At 41.2% G+C, this 13,187-nt stretch overlaps 1 long non-coding RNA gene across 1 annotated transcript in view; it reads right to left on the reverse strand.

Annotated features, from left to right (window-relative positions):
* The window catches only part of LOC109297035, a 27,869-nt gene extending 16,583 nt beyond the window's left edge, over positions 1-11,286 (reverse strand). The window contains exons 1-2 of the long non-coding RNA XR_002097164.1: positions 11,139-11,286; positions 4,462-4,578 (exon numbers count right to left, since the gene is read on the reverse strand). This is a non-coding gene — a long non-coding RNA (uncharacterized LOC109297035). The remainder of the gene's footprint in view (positions 1-4,461; positions 4,579-11,138) is intronic.
* Between the last annotated feature and the right edge of the window lie 1,901 nt (positions 11,287-13,187).

A 13,187-nucleotide genomic window follows, 5' to 3' on the forward strand; every position in this document is an offset into this window, starting at 1 on the left:
GGGGGCTGTGGGCTGGGAGTGAGGAACACCAGTAGGGCTGGGGGTGGGGGGCTGTGGGCCAGGAATGAGGGGCATTGCCAGGACCGGGAGGCAAAGACCTGTGGGTTGTGAGTGAGGGACACCACCTGGGCTGGGGAGGCACCGGGTTGTGGGCTGTGAGGGGCACAAGCAAGGCTGTGGGGGCAAGGCTTTGTGGGCTGGGAGTGAGAGTCACTGGCAGTGCTGGGGGGACAGGCTGTTGAGGGTCAGGAGTGAGGGGCACCAACAGGGCTGGACTGGGGGGGGAGGGGATGTGGGTTGGAAGGGAGGAGCCATGCTGAGAAAATGGGGTCATAAAATGAGGTCATGCTGAAGAAATGGTTGGGAAGCACTGCTGTAGGCCCAAACTCTCCTAGAGGCCCCAAAGAGATTTTTAAAAAGCGTGTGGGCTGGATATTTTATTTTATCCCAACCTTCTATAGGTGGCTGCATTTGAAGTGTTAAATCTGTTTTGTGAGATTTTTTAACTTAAGTTTATGGTTTGAAGTGTTGATATCAGCAAACTGTCCTATTAATTACGTATATAGAAACCAAAACTTCATGCAACATAATTATATCAGGACAGACATACATATCTTGGGATTTATTATACGACCTTCTTTCTTGCTTCATTTAACTTTGTTTAGATAATCTTTCATAACAAAGTAAAAAAAATCCCCATTTGTTTTTTACACATGTTGCTCTTTATCAGTTGTCTCTGCCATTCTCAGATAAAACATGCTAACTCTTAGCCTAGAGCAGGGGCGGGCAATTATTTTGGGTGGAGGGCCACTTACTGAGTTTTGGCAAGCCATCGAGGGCTGCATGACAGGTAGCCAGGGGCAGATAAATATTAATTTTCTGAATTTTGGGGGGCCCTGCGGGCCAGATAGCATGGCCTGGTGGGCCGCATCCAGCCTGCGGGCCACATTTTGCCCACCCCTGGCCTAGAGCATCCTCAAAGCCTGAGGATACCTCATTCTTGGATAGGAGGCTCAAAAATTGTAAAAGTTAATAGGACAAAGCTTCTGTCTACAAGCCTTTTTTGACCTAGTTTGTTTTACTATCAATGCCTTTCTTTCAGAGGCATGACAAGCATGGTTTGCACCTTGGGCAAGCCCTGTGTGAGAGCAGAGGGTGGAGCAGGGAGGTGCCATTGAGCCGCAGAGGGGCAGGGTTTCTGAGGGCAGGAAGCAGTGGTGGGCACAAGAGTCTTACCTCATCAGCAGCAGCAATCCCTTGCAGTTGAGGATGATTGTCTTCCATGATTACCTTATTTGTGGGTTCAGAGCTGGCTAACAAGGGCAATCTGTGATTGACAAGTTTTATTGCAACTCAAGAACATTATCTCCGTGCAGGATGGGTGGCTCTGGATTACTGGTTTGTTCTGTGACATGCTGTTTCTATCACTCCTGGTTTTCCATCTCCTGTTATAATTGTGAGGTACTAAGATCCTGGCAGCAGACTCTTCCTCCATTTGGGGCAGTCCTGGGTTGATGTCGATGCTGCATTTTTTCAAGTTGGCCCTAAGGATGTCCTTGAAGCATTTTCTCTGCCCTTCTCTTGACTGTACACCGTGACTAAGCTGGGAGAATAAAACTTGCCTTAGGAGTCCGGAGATGGACATCTGGATGATGTGGCCGGCCCAGCGAAGTTAATGGTGAATGATAACCACCTTGGTGTTGTTTGCTTGTGAAAAGATGCTAATGTTGTGTGCATCGGTCTTCCCACTGGATTCAAAGGATCTTCTGCAGGCTGCATTGATGGTACTTCTCCAGTGATTTGAGGCATCTCTTATATGTTGTCCATGCCTCAGCTGTATACAGTAAGGTAGGGATCATGGCTGCTTGATAAACCATGAGCTTGGTCTTGAATCTGATGTTGCAACCTTCGAACATCCATTTGGCACAAAATGGCCGCACTTGCACATTTGAAGTGACGCTGGATTCCTTTGTCGATGTCAGCCTTCTGCAAGAGATGGCTTCCAACGTATGGAAAATACTCAAAGTTCTCCAGAGTCTCACTGTGAATCTGAATGACCAGTGCTGGGGACTACTCATTGAGAGCTTGTTAATGATGGAGGACCTTAGTCTTCTGAATGTTAAGCGTCAGTCCCATTTTCTCATGTGCATCAGTAAAGACGTTGACAATTGCCTGAAGATCTACTTCTGAGTGAGCACACACTACAGCATCATCAGCATACTGGTGCTCGATGATTGAGGTCAGGCTAGTTTTGGTTTTGGCTCAGAGTCAACTGAAATTAAATAGTTTACCGTCCATTTGGCAGATTAACTCCACTCTGACTAGAAGCTTGTTGGTGTTCAAATGTAGTATCATGGTAAGGAATATTAAGAAGAGTGTTAGAGCAATGCTGTAGCCTTGCTTAACTCCAGTCTTAACCTCAAAGGGATCTGTGATATTTGTTACTGAGAACCACCGTGGAGCAGGTGAAGAATGCTAATGAATTTCAGTGGGCATCTGTACCTCAGAAAGATCTTTCACACACAGCACTTCTCGACTAACAGAGTTGAAGGCTTCGTGAGGCCAAAGGGGTACCTATATATGAGTGTGGAAGTTGCTCCAACATGCTGGAACTCCAGCACATCGGATCAGACTTAATTAATCAAGTCTGCTGGAGCATGACAATTACCAGACTCCAGCAGCCTCCTGTCTTGTGTATCAGCACTCCCACACATTGAATGAGCTTTAGTTCAAGCACCTCAACTACCATTTTTAAGTGCGGAGATGCTGATACATGAGATGTGGCAGTGCTTTAGAGCCATTGGATATGTATAGACAAAAAGGGGGCCTTAAGTTGAAGCGGTAGGTTTTTAAAAACACCACTTCAATTTAGGGCCATTTAAACCTCCGTGTCATGTACACACCCGAACTTACCTGCCTCTCTGGCAGTGGGGAGGGGAGAGTGAGCTGCCGGCAGACGGAGTGGCCCTGGGCTGTGGGGGGGAGCTGGTGCTTCCCTCCGTGGCAGCAGCGGCCCCCCCACCCAGGTGGCACCCACCCCTAGGCACCCAGCTCAGGTGGTCCCAGGGGGCACTGCAGCTGCAGAAGGAAGCACCAGGCCCCCGCACAACTCAGACAGGCAGGCAGGTTCCAAGGGAAAAAAAAAGATCAGGCTTGCTGCTTTTCTTGGGCAGAGCCTGCCTTCCCAGGCTGCTGCCAGGCTGCCTGCATGGGCTTCTTGCAGCGCCTCTGAGCTGCACAGAGCCTGATGCTTTGCTCCACAGCGGTAGGGCTGCAAACTAAAACTCCTTGGAGTTGAAGGAGGAGTTTTAGTTTGCTGCCCTACAGCAAACTAAAAATGAAAGAAAGAAATTTCTAGTGGTTCATCATTAAGTACTTGGAAGGTACTCAGGTACTCCACTGATGAGGGCCATATGAGTATGGAGTTTTAGTTTGATGCGCCCCAAGTCATTTAAGGCGTATTACACCACTGAATTTGCTACAGCGGCTGGAATTACTGCACAATACACCGCTGACACATACAAACACCAACACCATTAATGCAGTGCAAAAGCATTTAACTCACTTTAAAGTGTTGTGCACACATGCCCCTCATTTCATCTACGCACAGCTATTCTAATTAAAGCACGCCCCCCTCCCCACCCACCCTCAAAACACATATAAAAGTGCCCATGGAGAGATTTGTGTTGTTCCTGGCATTTTTTCCTGCAGCTGGTGAGCAGTGAAGATCATGTTAGTTGTGTCTCTTTATGCCCTGAACCCACACCGAGATTCCAGGAGCACCTCTTCAGCAAGTGGAAGGAGATGGTTCAGGATGATCCTCACAATGATCTTTCCGGTGGTGGACAGCAATGTGATCCCTCCATAATTCTACAAGCTGGCAGAGCTCCAGTCAGTCTTTTCTTTAAGATTGTCATGATCATGGCATCCCTGGGGTCATCTGGGATTTCCTCATCATTCCAGATCCTTAAGATGAAGGCATGGAGCTGTGACGTAAGCTCTTTTCCCCCATGCTTAAAAAGTTCAGCAGGGATTCCATCTGCTCCAGATAACCTGTTGTTCTGCTTAATGGCTTCCCTTACCTTGTCAAAGGTTGAAGGGACTCTGAGATTTTCTCTGACTGGAACTCTGCCAGTTTGCAGCTAACTGCAAAATCCACAGGTTTCTCCATTAAAATGAGATATCTGCATTTTCCTTGGGTAAAGGGGGAAAGTCACATTTTTCTTCATTTTCCCGTGGGAAATGGAAAACCCAGATCCCTGCATATGAGAATGAGAAACTCATAGGTTTGTTTGTTTAAAGAATGTTGGCATATTGTGAATAGAATTATTCCAAACACACCAAAAAAGGGATGTTGCTTTTGAATCAATTAATTACATTTCATAAATTTTCATTTAGAAACAAAAATGTACCTTGATTATAAAATTCTGGTAAAATTCTCAGGCCTATTTAAGGTATTACATTTTTCAAAGCAGCAGCAAGTTTTCAGAGGCTGGCTTTGCTCTTGTTGCTCAGTAGGGTATACAGTAGCAGCCTGCCCCGCAACAAGTTAGCCTTGATGTTCTATCCAGGTTTACTCTGGAAAAGAAAAAACAACCATAATTAAGATCAGTGACTGGAATCTTCCCATTATAACAGAAGTTTTAGCCATAAAAACTAAGGTAGATCCTATTTTCATTTAATGAAATCTACTATTTAGATACTCATATAAAGTATCTGAGTACCTTCCAAATACTTAATGATGAACCACTAGAAATTTCTTTCTTTCATCCTAGGCTATAGAAAGAAGGGCTTTGTTTCCTTGCAAATCCTCGTGTGAAGTTTTCAGAAAGTCATAACTTGATACACCTTGTTCATGTGCATATTCCTTGTATTAAGATAATTGTCATGCCAATTTAGCTATACATAACAATGCAACATTAGTTTCAACTCCCAACAACCACCCCCAACAACAGCACAGGATAGCGTGTTTTCATACACAGTGTACACTATGAAGATGAAGGGCATTTGCACACACTCCCTCAAATTCATGTTTAGAGGTAAAGTAAACATGGAAAGCCTACTCCAAATTGGGATTAATCGGGGCACAAGGAGGAGGGATAAATTATAAACACAGAAAAGAGGTGTTATCTCCCAAAATATCTTGCAGCTTTTAATTACTATGTTTTGCTACCCAGCAAATTATACTATAAGGCATATTAGAATGAACACACAAGATGGCATCCACACATAATAAATAAGAGGAGGCATTAAATGGCACATTGGATGGAAATAAATTATACAGAGGTTGGAAAAGCAACACTGATCCCCATCTTGAAGAGAAATTAAACTGGAAATTATTAGTAAGCAGAAAATAGGTATCTTTCAAATTTGCTAGATGCACCAGGGTGCTCTATGCCCATAAACACACATACTTTGGGAACAGCTCAGATTACCAAGCATTTGGCTGAAGGAACAAACAGCAATAGAAATGATTGTAGGGAGGAGGCATGGGTACTTGCCTGAAAGACTGTTGGCACTGTTGACAGATCCAATGAGTCTTCAAGGCAAGATGTGTTTCTAAAGTGCTCACTATGCCAAATGGAATATAAAGCTTTGGTTCATCCACTATTGTGCAATTCTACCCTTGTGCTTTAATCAAATTTCCCTGAATGAAAAGGAAAATCTTTTAAAGAAACCCATATTTCCAAAATCTAAATCAAAGTACCACGTGTAGCACTTGTTGGGAGCAGAAACCACTGCACTCAGGCAGGGAGCAAGTCTCATTTGGCACTAATCTATGGTTCTAAAACACTGAATATACAGGAAAGGTATTCACATCTCATACATAAGTAAACCGTGTACTTGTACCAGTAAACTGTAAACTTCTCAGGGAGATTTTGAACAGTGAGAAATTCCCCACTCCTTATTCTGCACAGATTAAAACTGAAATGTGCCCTGCCCCGACCTAAATAGACTAGATTGGAGGTTGAATGACAGGAGAGCATCTGACCAATAATGTCAGTTGGGAAAACAAAAAAAAGAAAACTGTGGAAAGGCTATAGTGTGTGCAATTGGGCAATTCCCCCCTCCCCTCCCACAAGAAATAATGACCCCTCCCAAAATGGAGTTTTGGGAGAGGGACTCTGATATTTCTTGCACATTTGAGTCAAATTCAGTGAATTGTTTTGGCAGAAAAATTATGGCAGAAAGATTTTTTAAAATGTGACAACTTTTCATTTTGACATTTGCCAAAGAATTGTTTTATTTTAGAAAAGCTGAAAGGTTTTATTTCAACATTTGCTTAACAAGCCTTGGCAAAGGTTGAATTTGAAATGTCACTTTTTATTTGAAAATTGAGCTAAATTTAAGAAAGAAAAAGGGGGGAAAGAAAAAAGGGTGTTAACCTGAAAAACAGGAAAAAATGTTTTAATTGAAACAGAATTTTTCAGTTTTTTTCATTTGTGAGAAATCCTGAAAAAAAAATCTATTTCAGTTTGATCTAAACCAACTCCCCCCCGACAAATATTCAGTTCAGCTTGAACCAAAATCCATTATCCAGCTCACTCGAGAAGAGGTTCACTTAAGGAAAGAATGCCAAGGCAGCATAATTTTTATCACAGCAAAATCAAGAAGCTGAAACATCAGATTCATCCAAAACAACTGTGAATTGTTTCATTTTTGCTGACTGCTGGAAAATAAAAAACCCTGGCCTAAACTGCTCCTCCCCAGCTCAATTTGATGCTGTCTCATGCACACACGTAGACACTGAGCCTGGGAGTAGTTTACTGAGGCACAAATTACTTCACATTCACCTGTATTCTTTGCAGATCTCTAGGCATATGTACCAATGACAAACCATGATAAAGATGAATGGTTGTCCCTCAAATTTCAGAAATGGATAACTGAAATAAAAATGAAAGTTGTATTTTGTTAGCACAATTTTAAAAATATTCCTTAATGTAGGCATATATCATTTAAATGAAGACTCATTTTAATCCAAAATTATCTAGGTTCCTAATACAGTTGGAGGAAGTATACTTTTATTGTAAAAGTTTTGTACATCCAGAAATAAAGAATCAAAGAGGAATATTATAGAAAAAAGTGTTTACTGCATCCGGAAGGAATTCCACAGAACTAGGATGAATGCATCCCACCACATGAAGAGTCTTCATTTTGTTCATTTCGGTTTTGCCATAATCCACTGCATTCCACATTTGGGCATTGGTAGGTTGCTAGGTATGCTTGTTGGTACTTATGTCAGGTTGTGCAGGATATGAAACAGAATTTCTAGGCACCTATACACATGCATTGAGGCTGCTCTGATGTGCTGTAATTACAGTGTGTTGGAGCAGACTCAATTAATTGAGTCGACTCCAGTGTCACATGTCACATGCATCAGTGTCACATGTATCAACGTCCCCATGCTAAAAATGGCAGCAGGGGCACTTTAACTAAAACTTGTTGAACGAGCTTTAGATAAAGTGCCCTGCTGCCACTTTTCAGCTGATACACGTAACATTCTGGGCACTTCATTAGAACAGCTCTTGACGTCATTCTCCTTAAGGTGCAGCTGCCTCCCAGAGCACATGTATAAATTCCCTCTTTGTCTCCATAATAGCATCTGCAATATCCCAATCAGTGGATTTTTTTAATCAAAAAAGAAAAAAGACCTTTGGGGAAAGCAAACTATTTAAATTGTTGGCTAACTGGCTGATGGAATTGCAATACAACAACAGATCATGTTGTTAAAGCAAAACAGTAAAAAATAAACAAAAAACAGTTCTAAACAAAAGAATGAAAAGAGAAATAATGGAACTGGTGAATTTAAACAAGAAAATATAGTGAGGACACTTGTAAAAGATCTTAAGGAACATAATATTAACATTGGCATATAAATTGTGACGATAAAAATATAATAAGGTATGATGTTTTAAATGGATAAGTAGCTTATAAGGAGCCATGTGTGACAGCAAAACAGGGCAATTAACACTTGCCTATGACTGCCTAGAATAGGGTGAAGTGTTTTGGAACAGTGTTTTATGATCTGATGAAGCTCAGATTAATATACTGTACTTTTCCAGAAAGGTTTAAGAATGGTGGAAGAAAGGAGAGTGCTCAACAAAAACAAAACAATCTAGTGACTAGTATGTGCCAGAATAACAGAATAGTTTCCAAGTATTGGACAATGTATTTTGTAAAGTCACTGGTGCATTATGATTCATTAATGGAACAGAAGAAAGAATATCATCATAAAAACCATCTCCACTGTGAGGTGTAAATGATGTAACAATATCTTGAAACTTGGAATGTAGGGCACAAGGAATGTGGCTTCCTTCCACACAAAGGAAGAACATGAAGGATGCACCAAGAAGCCAGTCTGTGTGCACATCTGGAATGTTATCTGCAGTTGCTATTATTTTAGTAAATAATTGTCCAAATGAAGATCCAGTTTAAGTTTAGACACACGGAGACTTTTCATGTTATTATCTAAGCCATGATACAGAGTACAGAGAAAACACCCATCCAAACATATGCTTTGATTGTATTTGGGTTCAGCCATTGGTGCCTGGCAATCCATGCAGCTGCAACAGTACAAATCTTGATTATTGGAAAGGAAAATATAATTTATATTTGTCAAGCTTATCTCACTTGAAATGAGACTTTACCATATATAGCTGCTATATAGCTGCTGGTGCTGTATTAAAATTGAGAATTTAAAGCTGATGTTCATTAAACTTTCCATACCACATATACATGTAAGCAGGTAGCTGCATGATTTGGACTTTAGATTAAAGTTCTTTGGGCCACAAAAAGTGTTTTCCTCTCTGTCGAGCACAAAAAAATATTAATTCACTTCCTCTACAAATTCCTAGAGGGGAAACAAAGGTTGGTTGTGTGTCTTATGTACATATATTTCTTAGCACAACAGAACTCTAATCCAAGTCAGAGCTTCTAAGTACAAGAGGTACATACAACTGTATATGAGATCTTTCATAAGGAAAGGGGAAAGTAATGTCATTTAAATCTTTTGAAGATGATTTTAAAAAATGGTAACATTGAAAATTAAATGGCAAAACTGATTTTAAGCTACATATACAGGATTTAAGGCCCTGTTCTGCAAACTCTTATGCATGTGCTTAGCTTAAAATCAGTTTTGCTATATACATATCGCTGGTGCTGTATATGTATGATTTGATGAAATCAATCGAAATACCAATCAAAATGAATTCATGTATATTGTGATAAAGTGAATATACATCTGCTGCTTATTAGTAATATATCAGTAGTTGATTTTTAAAAATGAATAAAAGCATGTAAATGTGTAGAAAAATAAAAATGTAAAAAAGGCCTCAAAACAAACAAAAAAACCTAAAAAATTCATATGTGGTAAAGGAAGAAATACATTACATAAATGCTTTCTAAGATATATTTCCTTAAAACAACACCACTCCATAAAATGAACTCTGCCCGATGCAACAGATCTATCAAACGGGTAGCTTTTGTGCTGGAAGGTTCTACCTTTAACAGATTTCTACCTTCATGTAAAAGAGGAATTGATATTCAGCCCTCTTTCTGAAATGATATTAAGATTCAGATGCTGAGCGTGGCAATTGACTGAGAAGGTTTGCTGTATTCCAAGTAGCTCACTGCACCTGTTCACAATCGATTGCCTCATTATCATTTTGCACAGCAGGAGAGAACATGGCTAAATTCTACTGAGAAGAACACTGAAAATTCACTGGGCTTATTAATGCCCCTTGCATTTACAGTCCAATGTACTGTTTCACAGAAGTTGGGGAGCTTTATTTCTCTGTACTAGATGGTACAGCTTTGCAGCAGAAGATATGTAAGCTGCAGATACAGCTGGCAGTAATATGGTGCACACGATGCAACAGGGAAATAAAAAGCCAAGCTCATAATAATTTTTTTTTCAGATGGACAGGCTTGACAGAGTGAAATGATAGAATATCATGTGTGAAGAGGAGGAAAGGAGGCATGGCAGTCTACACATTGTATGAGAAAAACTACCACTATATTTTTCATATTCAGAAAAATTAAAGAGGCCTAGAACAACAGTATTTTAATTGTTTCTAGCCAGCTGGACTACATGCTGCAGTGTAGAGTACTTTAGTTCAGGCTCCACAGCTTAGACCTTATCTACACTAAGGGCCAGTCAGCAGCCACCATAGGTGACTGGTAGGAGAGGTACGGGGGGGGGGGGCATGTGTCCCTTTAACGGAGCCATTTCCCACCACCAACACTGCCAGACGTTTTGTGGGTGCTCCCCAGCCCCATCCCTGCCACTGATGTCACCGGCAGCTTCTGTGTGTGCTTGCCAGCCCCATCCCCACCACCACCACTTGCGCTTCTGCAGGTACTCACCAACCCCGTCCCTGCCACCAACACTGACACCAGCTTCTATGTGTGCCCCCCCCCAGACTTAGGAGGCACCAGTCACCCATGGCAGCCACCACAAGGAAGCTGCCAAAGTCCATATACACTCAGGTGGCTGCTGGCACATCTGCTTTGCTCCACTTCATCACTTATGCTGGCACAGCATGAAATGCACCCTGAGAAGGCACAAATCCTGATGGGATCTCAAGAACTGACAGAAGACATGTCTACACACATCTTCTTCCAGCTGGCAACAGGCCTTCTGTTGGGCTGAGAGATGTTGTTACTATGCCAGCAGAAGGTAGGGGTTCTCCTGCTGTATCACAGCAAGGGTGTGGATACCGTCTTGGTTGTTCCCCTGGCAAAACTGAAGTATACACCAAGCCTTAGTTCCTCAATTTCCAGGCAAACAAAGGCTAGAAGCACTGCAAAGAAAGCCTGCTCAATTGCTTCTGGGCTGCCAAAAGAGCCCTCCAATGTTCAAAAAGACTTTCTTATAGTTAATAGAAGTAGTAATTTTGAGCCATGTCCAGCTGTTGTCATTGTTAGTAAAGTTGTTGCAACCTAAAGTGGAAAATACAAAAGGCACTGAACAATTATTCAAGTATATAACTACTGCAGATTTATGCCAGCTTTTGCAACCTCTCTTACATTTCTTTTGACAGTCAATCTTGCCAGCAAGTTTCATACACAAGATATTTGCAGAAAATAAATAATTTGCAAATAGCCATTTAAATATATGATCACATGAACACACTCACCTGAAGCAATCTTGATTGGCAACCATTTACTCTGAGAGCAGAACCTCTAACATGTGACCAAGATGACCAATCATACATTATGAATGGCAAACAATGAACAGCAAATGCTCAGTGCAATCGTTGTGGCATAGAGTTTGCAAGTGGTGTATAGACTGGAATATATTTAGATAAATTATGCTTAAAATCATTCTGAATGATAAATTTATACAATTGTGAGGCAGCTCACAGCTAATTTGTAAATATGCAACTTTTTCTTTACCTAGATCTATCCATCTCAAACCAGTTCTGCTGTTCCTCTTAACCACTTGCTGCTTTCTCACACTTCCTCTCCAGGACCATCTCTTCATTGCTCCTGAAAACAGAAAGTTAACTGACGCTCCTCCCTTTCTAATGGCAAGCCATATGGACCAGCCACAACTCAACATATTATTATTGTCTTACCGGCCCTGAACATGGAGAACAATAGTATAAGGGATAAATCCAGGTTCTCTCATTATAACAGCTGCCTAGCAGCTTTTAGAAAATCATCTTTCATCTTGAGAAAATACCTGGAAAGTTAATACTTAGACCTATCTTGTTCCATTTTCTTTCAATTGTCACAGTATTTTCTGCACTAGATGTGACAGCAGTTGATGTCATAAAAGCATATATAGTAGTAAATCTCTGTCCGAGTAGTCCTCTAGTCCTATGCAAGGCATGTCAAGGATGATAAATGGAAGAAAGCTTATAAATGAGGACACACATTTTCTGGTCTTAATAAGAATGTCTAAAACATCAAAGAGCAGATGTTGCTGTGAGTTGCACTACGCTAGATTTCTAGTAACTGCCTCATTCCCTTCTGAATGGTAACTAGGGTGAGTACCATTGCTTTTTTTAACTAAAAGAGTTTAAAAGAGACAAGGAAAGTCTAACTTCTTCTCTAAAAGTCTGAAGCCTAATAACATTAAACAGTCTATTCATTCACTCTAGCAATAATACTTATTTTTATTTCTACTTTGACAAAGAAGTTGTTCAACTCACCATGTTTCTTGAAAAAAAAAAAATCAGTTAGTTAAAACCTTCACAAAGAAAACAAATATCTGCATTTGTTCAAGTTCTTACACTCCTTCCTCCTAGTTCACCCCTCACCTTAACTTTCCTCAGGTTTCCAGAACTGTGACTACTCCTGCTAATGATGTTTCCTATGTGCTTGCACAAGTTTAAATGAATATAAAAGCTAAGCTAACTTGTGCTTCAAAGATGAAAAGGCTGAGAATTTATGCTTGTCATGTGGAAAAAGGATAGTCTTAGAAAGGGAGAGGTTGCAAACAGCAAAAGTTAAAATAAAGAGAGTCTTTAAGACATACAGGAGTCAGGCCTGTTGTTTTCCCATCTGGGAAAATCCTTTCTAGAAAGCTGCAAGTCTTTTGACACAAACAGGCTATACTTTCAATACTAAGTTTTGCCATAATAGACGTGTCCACTTTCCATTAAGCAGACCAGAGAAAAAAACTTGTTTAAGCATCCAGAACCCTATGCCTGGTACTAATAATATGACCATCATTACTGTTGTGTCTAAGTACCCGTGGCATGGTTATCACCATTTTACAAGTAAGAAACTACAGCACAGGGGCTAGGGACAGACATTACACATAAACCAGTTTAAGTGATCAGAAACTGGCTTAAACGTGTAACAGAACAGATGTTCAGTGCACATAAACCAGTTTGAAAATGGCTGAAACTAGTTTGAGATAAACCTGGATGAATGTAGTATCAGACTTAACTGATTTGGGTCAAACCAGTTAATGCAATGTCCGTCCCAGACCCCTTGCTGGGTTAAGATAAACCAGACTCCCCCAGCATCCCAGCATGCTCTCTGGGCTGGGTGGGGCTCTTTGCTCCATAGCAGGGCTGGCCCCTCCCCTCTTCTCCCTGCTGCAGCTCAGGCAGAGACTGCAGGCAAAACAGGTTCTGCCTGGCTTCCCCCTGCCCTACCCCGCTACCTCACTGCTCAAGCAGGAATCCCCCCTTCCCACCCTCCCTCCCATCTCCCACAGCACAGATCAAGAA

The sequence above is a fragment of the Gavialis gangeticus genome, unplaced genomic scaffold (assembly GCF_001723915.1).
Source record: "Gavialis gangeticus isolate Ggan-Ray unplaced genomic scaffold, GavGan_comp1, whole genome shotgun sequence".
Classification (NCBI taxonomy): Eukaryota; Metazoa; Chordata; order Crocodylia; family Gavialidae; genus Gavialis; species Gavialis gangeticus.